This window comes from Narcine bancroftii, chromosome 2 (genome assembly GCF_036971445.1).
Source record: "Narcine bancroftii isolate sNarBan1 chromosome 2, sNarBan1.hap1, whole genome shotgun sequence".
Classification (NCBI taxonomy): Eukaryota; Metazoa; Chordata; class Chondrichthyes; order Torpediniformes; family Narcinidae; genus Narcine; species Narcine bancroftii.
This window is the reverse complement of record NC_091470.1, coordinates 209,896,307-209,907,818: the sequence shown is the minus strand read 5'-3', so window position 1 is coordinate 209,907,818 and position 11,512 is coordinate 209,896,307. Positions and strand designations below refer to the sequence as shown.

The 11,512-nt window shown below is 45.7% G+C and overlaps 1 long non-coding RNA gene across 1 annotated transcript; it reads left to right on the top strand.

Annotated features, from left to right (window-relative positions):
* Positions 1-8,143: 8,143 nt before the first annotated feature.
* LOC138752596 (uncharacterized) lies at positions 8,144-10,995 on the top strand. The gene is made up of 3 exons (XR_011350752.1): positions 8,144-8,327; positions 8,404-8,451; positions 10,119-10,995. It is a non-coding gene; the product is annotated as an uncharacterized lncRNA (long non-coding RNA).
* The last annotated feature ends 517 nt before the right edge of the window (positions 10,996-11,512 follow it).

The following is an 11,512-nucleotide window of genomic DNA, read 5'->3' as shown; positions in this document are numbered from 1 at the left end:
ATTTTTGATAGATAATGTTACTAACTTTACTAATTTTTTATATTAAGTTTGAGTTAAATATATGTTTTATCTTAACTCCGTTTGTTAAATATATGCATTTAAGTTTGATTTAAATATGTTTTTTAAGTCTGATATCTTAGTATTAATTACTTTTTTTTGTTAGTATTTTAATCAGTTATGTTTTTGTTTTTTTTTTGTAAGTGGGTTTTTTTTCACATATATTATTAACTTTATTAATTCTTCACTCTTTATTTTGGGGGGGAAGGGGGGGTTGGACTAATTTGAGTTGGGTTATTAATGTGTAATAGTTATTGGGGAGGGTATAGTTTATTTAGATTACTGATATTGTATTGTAATTTTATTATTTTATTCTTAATTTTTTTTTAATGTAATCCTATATGTTATTCATGTTATAAAATCTTAAATAAAGTTTTAAAAAAAAAAGAGTGTGGTGATCAAGAATTCTGACTTCACTGATCAGTCTTTTCCCACTTGTACCTGTGACATACCTAATAATCACTGACCGGGAGGGTGGGTGGGTGGTTACAGATATGGGGAGGGGTGGTGGGAACTGTAAGGGGTGGAAGGGATGAGAGATGATGACCCTGTCAGGGAGAGGTCTACGGGGATTGGAGAAAGTTACAGAGAATGGAAAGAGTGCTGGGGACCGGAGGGGGGAGGGGGGGTTGTACAGAGACAGGGAGGGGTGAAGGGGAAAGGAGAAATTTACAGAGATAGGGACACAAGTTGGGAATGTGGAGCTGGTTGCAGAGATCAGGAGGGGTTATGAAGAAAGGGAGTAGAGCAGGTGACCTGAGGGAGTTACAGAGAAAAAGAGGAATGCAATTGACTGGAGGGCATTACACACACAGGAAGGACTGTAGGGTCTGGAGAGTATTACAGAAATAAGGAGGTGTGTATGGGAGTGGAGGGAGTTACAGAGATGGGGAGGGGCATAGGGGACTGGAGAGGATGACTCTGACAGAAAGGGATGTTGGGGCATGAGAAGGTTACTGAGACAGGAAGGATGCTGAGGTTCAGAGGGGGGTGCAGAAGCAGGGACTGGTGGAGGTGATAGGAAGAAGTTACAGAGATAGGGGACATGGAGCAGGCTTCAGAGATAGGGAAGGGTTTACAAAAAAGGGAATAGTGCAGAGGATAGGAGGGAATTGCAGAGAAAGAGAGGGGTGTAGAGAACTGGAAGGGGTTACATAGACGGGGAGGGGAAGAGAGGACTGGTGTGGTTAACACAAACAAGGGTTTCACGGACCAGAGGGAGAATTAAAGAGACGGAGTGGTTCAGGGGGTCAGAGGGGGTTACAGTAACAGGGAGGACTGTCGGGGACTGAAGGATGTTTCAGAGACAGGGAAGGGTGTAGGGTCTGGAGGTCTGGGTTACAGCGATAGGGAGAGACATCAGGGACCAGAGATTGTCACAAAGAAAGGGAGGGTATGAAGGACTAAAGGGCATTATAGTGACAGGGAGATGTGCAGGGTCTGGTGGGAGTTGCAGAGTCAGGGAGGGTTCTTGGGGACTGGAGGGGGTGACTGAAACATGAGGGATGTAGGGGGCCAGAGTGGGAAAGAGAGGCAGGGAGTGGTGAAGGGGACAGGAGGGAGTGGCTAAGAAAGAGAGGGGAATGGGGGACTGGATAATATTTCAGTGACCGCAATCGGTCAAGGGTCTGGAGGGCATTGCAAAGAAAGGATGTGCTAGAGGAGATGGGAGGTTGTTATAGAGACAGGAAGAGGTGCAGAGGATTGGAGGGGTTGCAGAGATAGGGAAAAGTTTTGAGGGTAGAGTGGCGACAAGGAGGGGTGTAGGGGACTTGAAGGGATTACAGCCAGGGAGTGGAACATGGGACCATTGTGGGTGACGGAGATGGAATGGTGTGGGGAACCAGAGGGAGGGTTACAGATTCATGCAGGGGTGCAGGGGAATGGAGGGGGGTTAGTGAAACGGAACGGTGTTCAGGACTGGAGGATGTTTCAGACACAGGGAAGGGTTTTCAGTAAAAGGGAAGGGTGTAGAGAACTGAAGAGCATTACAGGTACAGAGAGGGTTGCAAGGTCTGGAGGGGGTTGCAGAGATAGGGAGGGGTGCAGGGAACAGGAGAGAGTTATAGGGACAGGGAGGGGTGTGGAAGACTAAAGGGCATGTCAGAGACAACGAGAGGTGGGGTTCCAGAGATAGGAAGAGGTGTTGGGGTTAAAGAGACAGAGAGAGGTACAGGGACTGCAGTGGTTTAAAGAGACAGAGTGGGGTGTTGGAGACAGGAGGGGGTTACAGAGACAGGGAGGGGTGTACGTTCTGGAGGGGATTACAGAAATGAGGAGGGGTGTAGGGGACTGGAGGAGGTTACACAGATGGGGAAGGGTGTCGGGATGAAAGCAGATGACGCCAACAGGAAGGAATATTGGGGGGCAGGAGAAGGTTGTAGAGACAGGAAAGGGTGTCAGGGACCGGGAATGGGGTTCAGAGGCAGGGAAGGTGGAGGTGAAAGGAGGAATTTGCAGGGTTGGTCACGGGAGTCGGGGACATGGAGCAGGTTCCAGGGGTAGGGAAGGTATTTACAGAGAAAGGGAGGACCAGAGGGATTGACATAGAAAGAGAAGAGTGTAGAGGGCTGAAGGGTGTTTGTGAGACAGGCAGTGATGTTAGCGATTGGAACGGTTTACAGAGACAGTGATGGGTGCAGGGGATTGGAGGTTGTTACAGAAACAGTGAGGGGTGTAGAGGACTGAAAGGTGTTGCAAAGGCAGGAATGGCTGCAGGGTCTGAAGGAGGTTGCAGAGACAGGGAGGGAGGTAGAGGAATGGAGTGGAGAAAAAGACATAGGTGTGTACCACACTGGAGAGACTTGCAGAGACTGGGGTGTGGAGGGACCAGAGTGGTTTACCGAGACACTTTGTGGTGTAGGTGTGGAAGTACGGCTCCAAGAACGCTTCCACCAGCTTCCACCAGCGTTGTCTCCGCTCCATCCTCAACATTCATTGGAGTGACTTCATCCCTAACATTGAAGTACTCGAGATGGCAGAAGCCTACAGCATCGAGTCCACACTGCTGAAGATCCAGCTGCGTTGGGTGGGTCACGTCTCCAGAATGGAGGACCATCGCCTTCCCAAGATCGTGTTATATGGCGAGCTCTCCACTGGCCACCGTGACAGAGGTGCAGCAAAGAAGAGGTACAAGGACTGCCTAAAGAAATCTCTTGGTGCCTGCCACATTGACCACCGCCAGTGGGCTGATATCGCCTCAAACCGTGCATCTTGGCGCCTCACAGTTCGGCGGGCAGCAACCTCCTTTGAAGAAGACCGCAGAGCCCACCTCACTGACAAAAGACAAAGGAGGAAAAACCCAACACCCAACCCCAACCAACCAATTTTCCCCTGCAACCGCTGCAACTGTGTCTGCCTGTCCCGCATCGGACTTGTCAGCCACAAACGAGCCTACAGCTGACGTGGACTTTTACCCCCTCAATAAATCTTCGTCCGCGAAGCCAAGCCAAGATAGTTAGTATCTCAATGCCAAAGATTTTGATTTTAATATTTAGAGAAAGACAAGATGGTTGACAAACCTTTAGTGTGTCATAAGATGGCTGAAAACAGTTAGACAGCTGCAAATATGATCTTGCAACGTGTTGTGAAAAATAACACCCAATGTGCTTTACAAGGACATAAAAGATGATGGCTTGCATTAGTGCAATTAGAGGTAGAGACTCATATTCAGTTCGTATTTTTTGAAGCAATGCTTTTGCTCGTGAAAGGTAAACACCAATATCCCGGGTGTCAAGGTGGGGAAACTAATTATTTTTATAAAGAATTATGTAATATTAAGAGTGAGGGTTATTTTGCCCCTTACTCATTTGAAATTGTAGAAGTATAGAACAACACCTCTGTATTTTTGAAGTGAGAGCTGAGCACTCCCCATCCAATGTCAGACCCTAGAGTTTTTGGACTATGAGTGACTTTGTCACTCCTCGGGCGATGATCCGTCTTCTGGCTTGAGCGTTCTCAGGCATGGGATTACTTGAGGTCCTAATGTCCCTCTGGCAAACAAGGCGAGGGGACTGTTTCCTGTAATGGAGGTAGTAAAATTCAATTAAACAAATGTGCATCCTTTCTTTAACCAATAATAGGCAGTGGGGTTTGAAAAGCTGTCATGTTAAACCCTGCTGTCCTCCACATTTATATCCTTACTTTCACTTGTCTGTAGTCTGTTCTGTCTCAAAATCCAGTCTATCACTTTCTGTATGGGGAAGGGGCTGGGTCTGAGGGGATCCCTCCCATTGATTTGGTTAGAATATGGGAATAGATTCAACAGCTATAAACATTCATCTTATCAACATAGAAATAAGAAATGTTTAAAAAGGTATTATGCTTCTGCCCAAGATTCCTCTTTTCAGGCATGACTCCAGAATTCAGTTCAAATGTCAAGGTGGCAAAAGGCATAACAATACAATTCTCATGTTCTAGATACGTCCCGAAGGCTGTGTTTCCTGCTTGGTGTCTGATTCAGGATGTCTTATCTGAGTGACAGAGGAATTTGCAGTGGGAGGGCAAGGATCCAGTTGAAGTGGGTACCAATGATGTGGGTAGATCGAGAAAAGAGATCCTGCAAGGGAATTTGAAGGGCTAGGTCTGGATAATGACCCGAGCCATGTGCAGATGGCAAAAGGTCCAGAAGATTGGAGTTAAATGTGTGACTCAAGGATTGGTATAGGAGAAGTCAGTTCCAATTCATTGGAAATTGACACCAGAATAGGGGAAAGAAGGAAATATTCAAAAGGGGATGATGGGACCTGGATCCTTTATTGCATCTGTCTTCCAATTAACTTTACTTCCTTTTTGATACCTTTCGCATTCTGCACATGTCAATGGCATTATCTTGCTTTTGCCCATATTTATTTTATAGCCAGATACTTTTCGATATTTTTTGAGGGTTTCATGTAATTTTTCCAAAGATTTAACCGGGTCTGATAGGTAAAATTTCACGTCATCAGCAAATAGACAAATTTTGTCGTCTTCTCCCAACTTTGAACCCTTTTATATCTGGATCCCTTCTTATCGCTTGTATAAAAAGCATTGGTGGCATCCCTGTCTACTCAATCTACTCAAGGGAAACACCGCTAGCATCTGACTATTGGTTATGATTTTAGCTTGTGGTTTATGATGTGAGGTTTTTATCCGGTTTTTAAATGTTCTTCCTATGCCAAATTTTTCCTTTGTCTGCAAGCAAGACCTCTGGCACCCATAGGGCGCAGATATAGATCAAGGATGAAAGGTTCACTTGGATGTTCGTCCTGGCCTCAGTGGGCACCACGCTGTTAGGGGCTGACTTCCTAAGGGGTCATGGTCTGCTGGTGGACATTAGGGGTTGGAGGCTGCTCAATGCGTATGAGCAGACCCAAAATCGCCACAATAGCCACCGCCACCGACGAGTTCGCTGAGATCCTCAGTGAGTTCCCTGCCATCCTGGAGCCATGCTTCGACGTCGCCTCTCCCTGCCATGGAGTTTTCCATCACATCTCCACGAAAGGCTAGAGCCAGGCAGCTGCCACCGGAGAAGCTAAAATAGGCAAAGGAGGAATTCTCCAGGCTCCAAGAGCTGGGCATCATTCGGTGGTCGGACAGCGCTTGGGCGACGCCACTGCACAAGGTCCCGAAGTCATCAGAAGGTTGGAAGCCCTGCGGAGACTACAGACAGCTAAATTCTGCCACGACTCCAGACAGGAACCCGATCCCCCATATCCAGGACTTCAAGGCCAACCTCAACGGCGCACGGTTCTTTTCAAAAGTCGATCTGGTGCATGGATATTACCAGATCTCAGTGCACCCTGATGACGTTGGAAAGACCGCCATTATCACCCCTTTCGGCTTGTTTGAATTCCTCTGAATGCCGTTCGAGTTGAAGAACGCGGCCCAGATGTTCAAGCATCTAGATGTCATCCTGGTAGCCAGCCGCAGCCGTGAAGAGCACAAGGCCCATCTCCGTACCCTGTTCACTCGGCTGGCAGAATTTGGCCTCACGGTCAACAAGGCCAAATGCCAGTTTGGGAAACAGACATTGCAGTTCCTGGGGCACACCATCTCAGCATCTGGGGCAGCTCCGGCACTGGAGAAAGTGGCAGCCGTTCAGCATTTTCCCAAACCCACCTCCCTCAAGGGCCTCAGGAATTCGTGGGAATGATAAATTTTTACCAGAGATTCATCCCCAATGCTGCGCCCTCTTTTTGCGCTGATTGCGATGAAAGAGAAGACCTTGGCCTGGTTGGAGGAGGTGGATGAGGCCTTCACTGCAATGAAACAGGCCCTCGCAGAGGCGATTTTGTTGGTACACCTGCTCCTGGAAGCACACACGGCGCTCTCGGTCGACGCTTTCACTAGGGCAGTTGGGGGAGTACTGGAACTGTGGCTGGACAGGCAGTGCACCCACTGGCCATTTTCAGTAAGCAGTTGCAGCTGCCGGAAGTTAAATACACTGCAATCGACCGGGAGCTCCTGGCGCTGTACCTGGCCATTCGCCACTTCCGATACTTCTTGGAGGGCAGAACTTTCACCATTTTTACCGATCACAACCCTCACCCAAGCACAGGCTATGGCCAAGGACCTGTGTGTCCGAATTCACAACAGACATCTGGCACAGGGTGGGCAAGGACAATGTGATCGCAGACGCGCTCTCCTGCCGAACCATCAGCACAGTAGCTCCCGGCCTTGACTACGTGCAACTAGTGCAGGCCCAGCAGCACGACACCGAAACTCAAGCTCTCCTGACCCCCATCTCAGGTCTCCAGCTTGAGGATATCCAGCTTCCTGATGCCCCCCAGCCTCTGCTCTGCGACACTTCCACTGGCTCACCATGCCCGGTAGTCCCACAGGAGTGGATGGCAAGGGTCATCAGCTCTATCCACGATCTCACCCACCCCTCAGTAAAAACTACCGTGTGTATGGTGGTGCAGAAATTCATCTGGCATGGCCTCAAGAAGGAGGTGGCAGCGCTAACTTGCAATGGCATCAGGTGCCAGACATTTAAAGTCCACAGGCACATGCAGGCCCCTGTTCAACATTTCAACTCGGCAACATCCACGTGGATGTTGTGGGCCTTTTGGCGGTGTCCAGGGAGTCATGGTAGCTGTTTACCATAGTGGACAGAGCAACCAGGTGGCCGGAAGCCATCCCGGTTCGTGAGGCGTCAGCGGAGATGTGTGCTAGAGCCATGGTCAGCCAGTGGATCGCTCGTTTTGGCATGCTGGTGCACATCATGAGCTACAGAGGCATCCGGTTTACCTCCGCACTATGGTCGCAGCTGGCAAGGCTTTTAAGGGTAACACTGCACCACACCACAGCCAACCACCCACAGTCTAACAGGTTGGTAGAGAGGTTCCACCGACACCTAAAGTCCATTCTGATGGCAAGACATTCAGGCCCCGACTGGATGGACGAGTTGCCCTGGGTTCTCCTTGAGATTAGGACGTCACCGAAGGAGGACCTGCAAGCCTCATCAGCAGAAATGGTTTACAACGCGGCACTCTCCCTGCCAGCCGAATTCTTTGGCCCGGAGGCCGAGACGACACACAATGAAGGTAAACAACTGGGCAACCTAACCCCAACGTCCCCATCACACCACGGCACCTGACCATCCCATCAACCAAAAGATCTGGATATGGCACAATTTGTGTTCATCCAGAGAGGTCCACAGAGAGCCCCGCTGCAGCACCCATATGAAGAGCTGTACAAGGTTCTCCGGCAGTCCAATGGGACTTTTACTTTAGATGTGGGGGGGCAGGTAAGAACTGTTTACTGTGGACCGCATTTGGACTTATCACAGCCGGCGCAGTCAGCCGCGCCCAAGCGCCAAGGCCAGCCGCCAAAGCGACAGGACGTGTAGCCAGTTTTTTGGGGGGGAGTTGTGTGACAGCTCACATCCTCATGGCGAACTGGCCCTGCTTGTATCGCCACATGCCGGGGCAACCATGGGGAACTGACATCATCAGAGGTTTCTCTGTGACTCCAGCATCCCTTCCAGTGTGCACTCTGGGCAGCGATTATGATATCACAATGCTCCAGGTGACTGAGCTCATGCTGCCCTGAAAGGGGTGGGCTGAATTTGAATAAAAACTGTCAGTGTGACAGCAGTGATTTCCTTCAGCTCCTGCAAGTGCCACAGATCCCTATTTTTGTTGGTAGTACTATAATAATAAGATTTGAGAATGATTCCAGGAGGGTCCATGTCTCTTCTGCTTGGTCCAGAACATCCATTAATAGGAGCATTAATATTTCTTTGAATTGTCTGCAAAATCCATCCTCCCCTGCTGATTTATTAGCCTGTAGGTTACCCAGGCCTTTTTCATTTTAATCTCTTCAAAAGGGAGTGTCTAGTTCTAACTTTTATCTCCTTTCTAGGTTTGGAAACATTCGACAGAAATTCTTCCATTTTATTCTGGTCTCCAAGTAATTATGATTTGTATAATTTTGTGTAATCTTGTCTAAAAATATAATTAATTTCCTTTTGTTATATGATTGAATATCTGTTTCTGTTTTCATAGTGTTTATTATTGTTGACAACTTCTCTGCATTAACTTGCCAAGAAAAGACTTTATGTGCCTGTTCACTTTGTTCAAAATATTTTTGTTTAGTTTTTAATATAGCTTTTTCTTTCTTTATGTTAGTAATATATGGTATCTTAGCCTTTTCATCTCCAGTAGCCCGTATTCTTCTTCGTTTCTTTGATACTTTTTTTCTAATTCTGTAATAACTTTCTCCAAACTGTTAATCTCTGCCATATGTTTCCTCTTAAGATATTTTTGTGTAGGATATCATTTGTCCCCTCAAGTATGCTTTGAGGATGTCCCATATCAAAAAGCTATTATTGGTAGATGGCGGATTTGTTTCGCCAAATTTTTCTGTATACATTTTTTTGATTTTCCATTACTGCATTAGTTAATGTTAATGATAAGTGATCTGATAAGAGCCTCACTTGGTATTCTGTTTTTATCATTCTACTTTTTAACTGTCAAAATATCTATATATCCTGTCTTTCAGAACTCCTTCCGATAATTTACCCATTAATGACATCAGGTTCACTGGCCCATAATGACCTGGTTTATATTAGGTGCCTCTTTTTAATAATGGGAAAACACGAGCTACCCTCCAATCTTCTGGCACCTCACACGTGGCTAAGGACATTTTGAATATATCTGCCAGGACCCCTGTAATTTCTACAATAATTCCCCTCAATGTCGGAGGGAATATCATATCTGGCCCAGGGGATTTATCTACCTTTGTTTGCTGTAAGGCAGCAAGCACCTCCTCCTTCTTAATCTCCCTCTATTCCATGATATTACTGTTTGTTTTCCTCCCTTCCTCATGCACTCTGCCAGTTACCTGAGTAAATACTGATGTAAAATAAACAGTTTAAGATCTCCACCATTACGTGAGGCTCCACACATAGTTGACCACTCAGATCCTCTCGGGGACCGATTTTGTACATTACTATCCTTTAACTGATAACATATTTGTAGAAACCCTTTGGGCTTACCTTCACATTGTCTGCCAAACAACCTCATTTCTCCTTTTGCCTTCCTGATTTCCTTTTTGAGTATTTTCTTGCATTTTCTGGACTCTACAAGTACCTCAGTAGCTCCTTGTTACCTATACTTGCTATACACCTTCTTAACCAGATTGCCAATATCCCTTGAAAAGTTCCTTATGCCTGCTAATTTGTCTTTTAATCCTATCAGAAACATGCAAACACTGCACTCTCAAAATTTTGCCTTTGAAGGCCATCCACTCACTTAAAACATCTTTGCCAGGAAACAGCTTATCCAAAATCTTTTCTCCTTTCCACAAAATTCACCTTCCTCCAACTTACAATCCCAACATGTGGACCAGGCTTATCATTTTCCATAATTAACTTGAATCAAACGACATTATGATCATTGAACTTTTATTTTATTATAGCCCAACCTGCTGTGTGAGTTGACTTCCCTAAATAGCACTCAAAACAAAGGTTTTTACAGGATCTCTATAGATGTGAGAACAAAGAACTTAATTAAAAATCAGTCTTTTTACCATTACAAAGGTGTGGCTGTGACCTTTTCTATTTTGGATTCCCTCAGAACATCCAACACAGAAGAACATGATGTCCAATGAAGAGACGCTGAAACAGGCCTTATTAACCTTCACCTCTGACAATGCTTCTAGTGAACTGCATGTGGTGCCACACATGGTCCCCAGATCCCCACCAGTTCCTGTGTATCTCCTATCCTGCATCACTTCACACTGGTCTGAGTTACATTCATTGCCATTCCTTTGATCATTTTCCCAGTGGATTCATACTGTTAACACCTTGGACAACCTCCTTCACTGTCCACTGTTGTCTTCTGCAAATTTACAAAACCTGTAGACCAGCACCTTCAGATTCAAAAGTTTCATCCCAATGGCTCTCAGGACCTTGAACCTCCTCACAGTACACAAATCATGGACTGTTCTAATCACACAGAGGATTGTCTGCTCAATGGCAAAATCTCTTCTTTTCAACCAGGGTAACTGAATAATATTCATACATTTTGTTATGAACCATGGACTGAACTTTGGGACAGTGGACTTTTCTCTTTTTGAATATTGGGCACAGACTGGTTTATTATTTTACATGCACACTGTTTATGAAGAGATGATATCTCTATATTTGTTAGAAAATACTTATAGTGGGATTCATTGGGTTAAGATGCTATATTGTTCATAGTCATTAATAAATTTAGAGGTAAAATTTAACCCTTTTGAATTGTGAATTCTGATGCTGCTGGTGCGAGGTGTAACAAAGTGGGGGACTCGTTGGGGATCCAGCAGATTGAGACGTAACCGTTAATATTTATGCCCATGTTTAATTGAATACAGTATATTACTGAAATGGTTTTTCAGTTGTTTTGTTTTTAAAAAGTAACTGTTTGGCTGCATAAATTAGAATTTTGGTGCCTATGTACATTGTCTAATGTATACAACACTAAAATCATTCCTCACACAGAATAGGGCAGTGAGGGAACCAAAGAAGGATTCAAGGATGTCTGGACAGGATGGTGTCTGGAATGGAAGGTTTCCTTGTGAGGAGAGATAGATCATCTTTTTTATTCCTTGCAGGAAATTTTGCTGGTGCTGCCCAGGGGGTTGAACTAGATTTGCAAAGGGATGGGAACCAGAGGGTCAGAGCAGAGAGTGGAGTGTGGGGGAAAAGATGATGTTAAGACAGCATGTTAAGTCAGAAATCAAAGGGTTGCATGGGGTGGAAATGTTCTCTGGTGAATCTATTTCAAAGCAAGGAATGTGGTAGGAAAGGCAGACAAATTCAGAGCATGGATTGTCACGTGAAATTATGACATTGTGGCCATTAGGGAAACTTTGTTTCATGAGGGGCAGGATTGGCAGCTCAATGTTTCATGATTGGAATATCCGCTTTTCTTGATTTTACCTTGTTCACTCATTTGGAATTTATTGTTTAGTTTATGCTGCCAAGTAT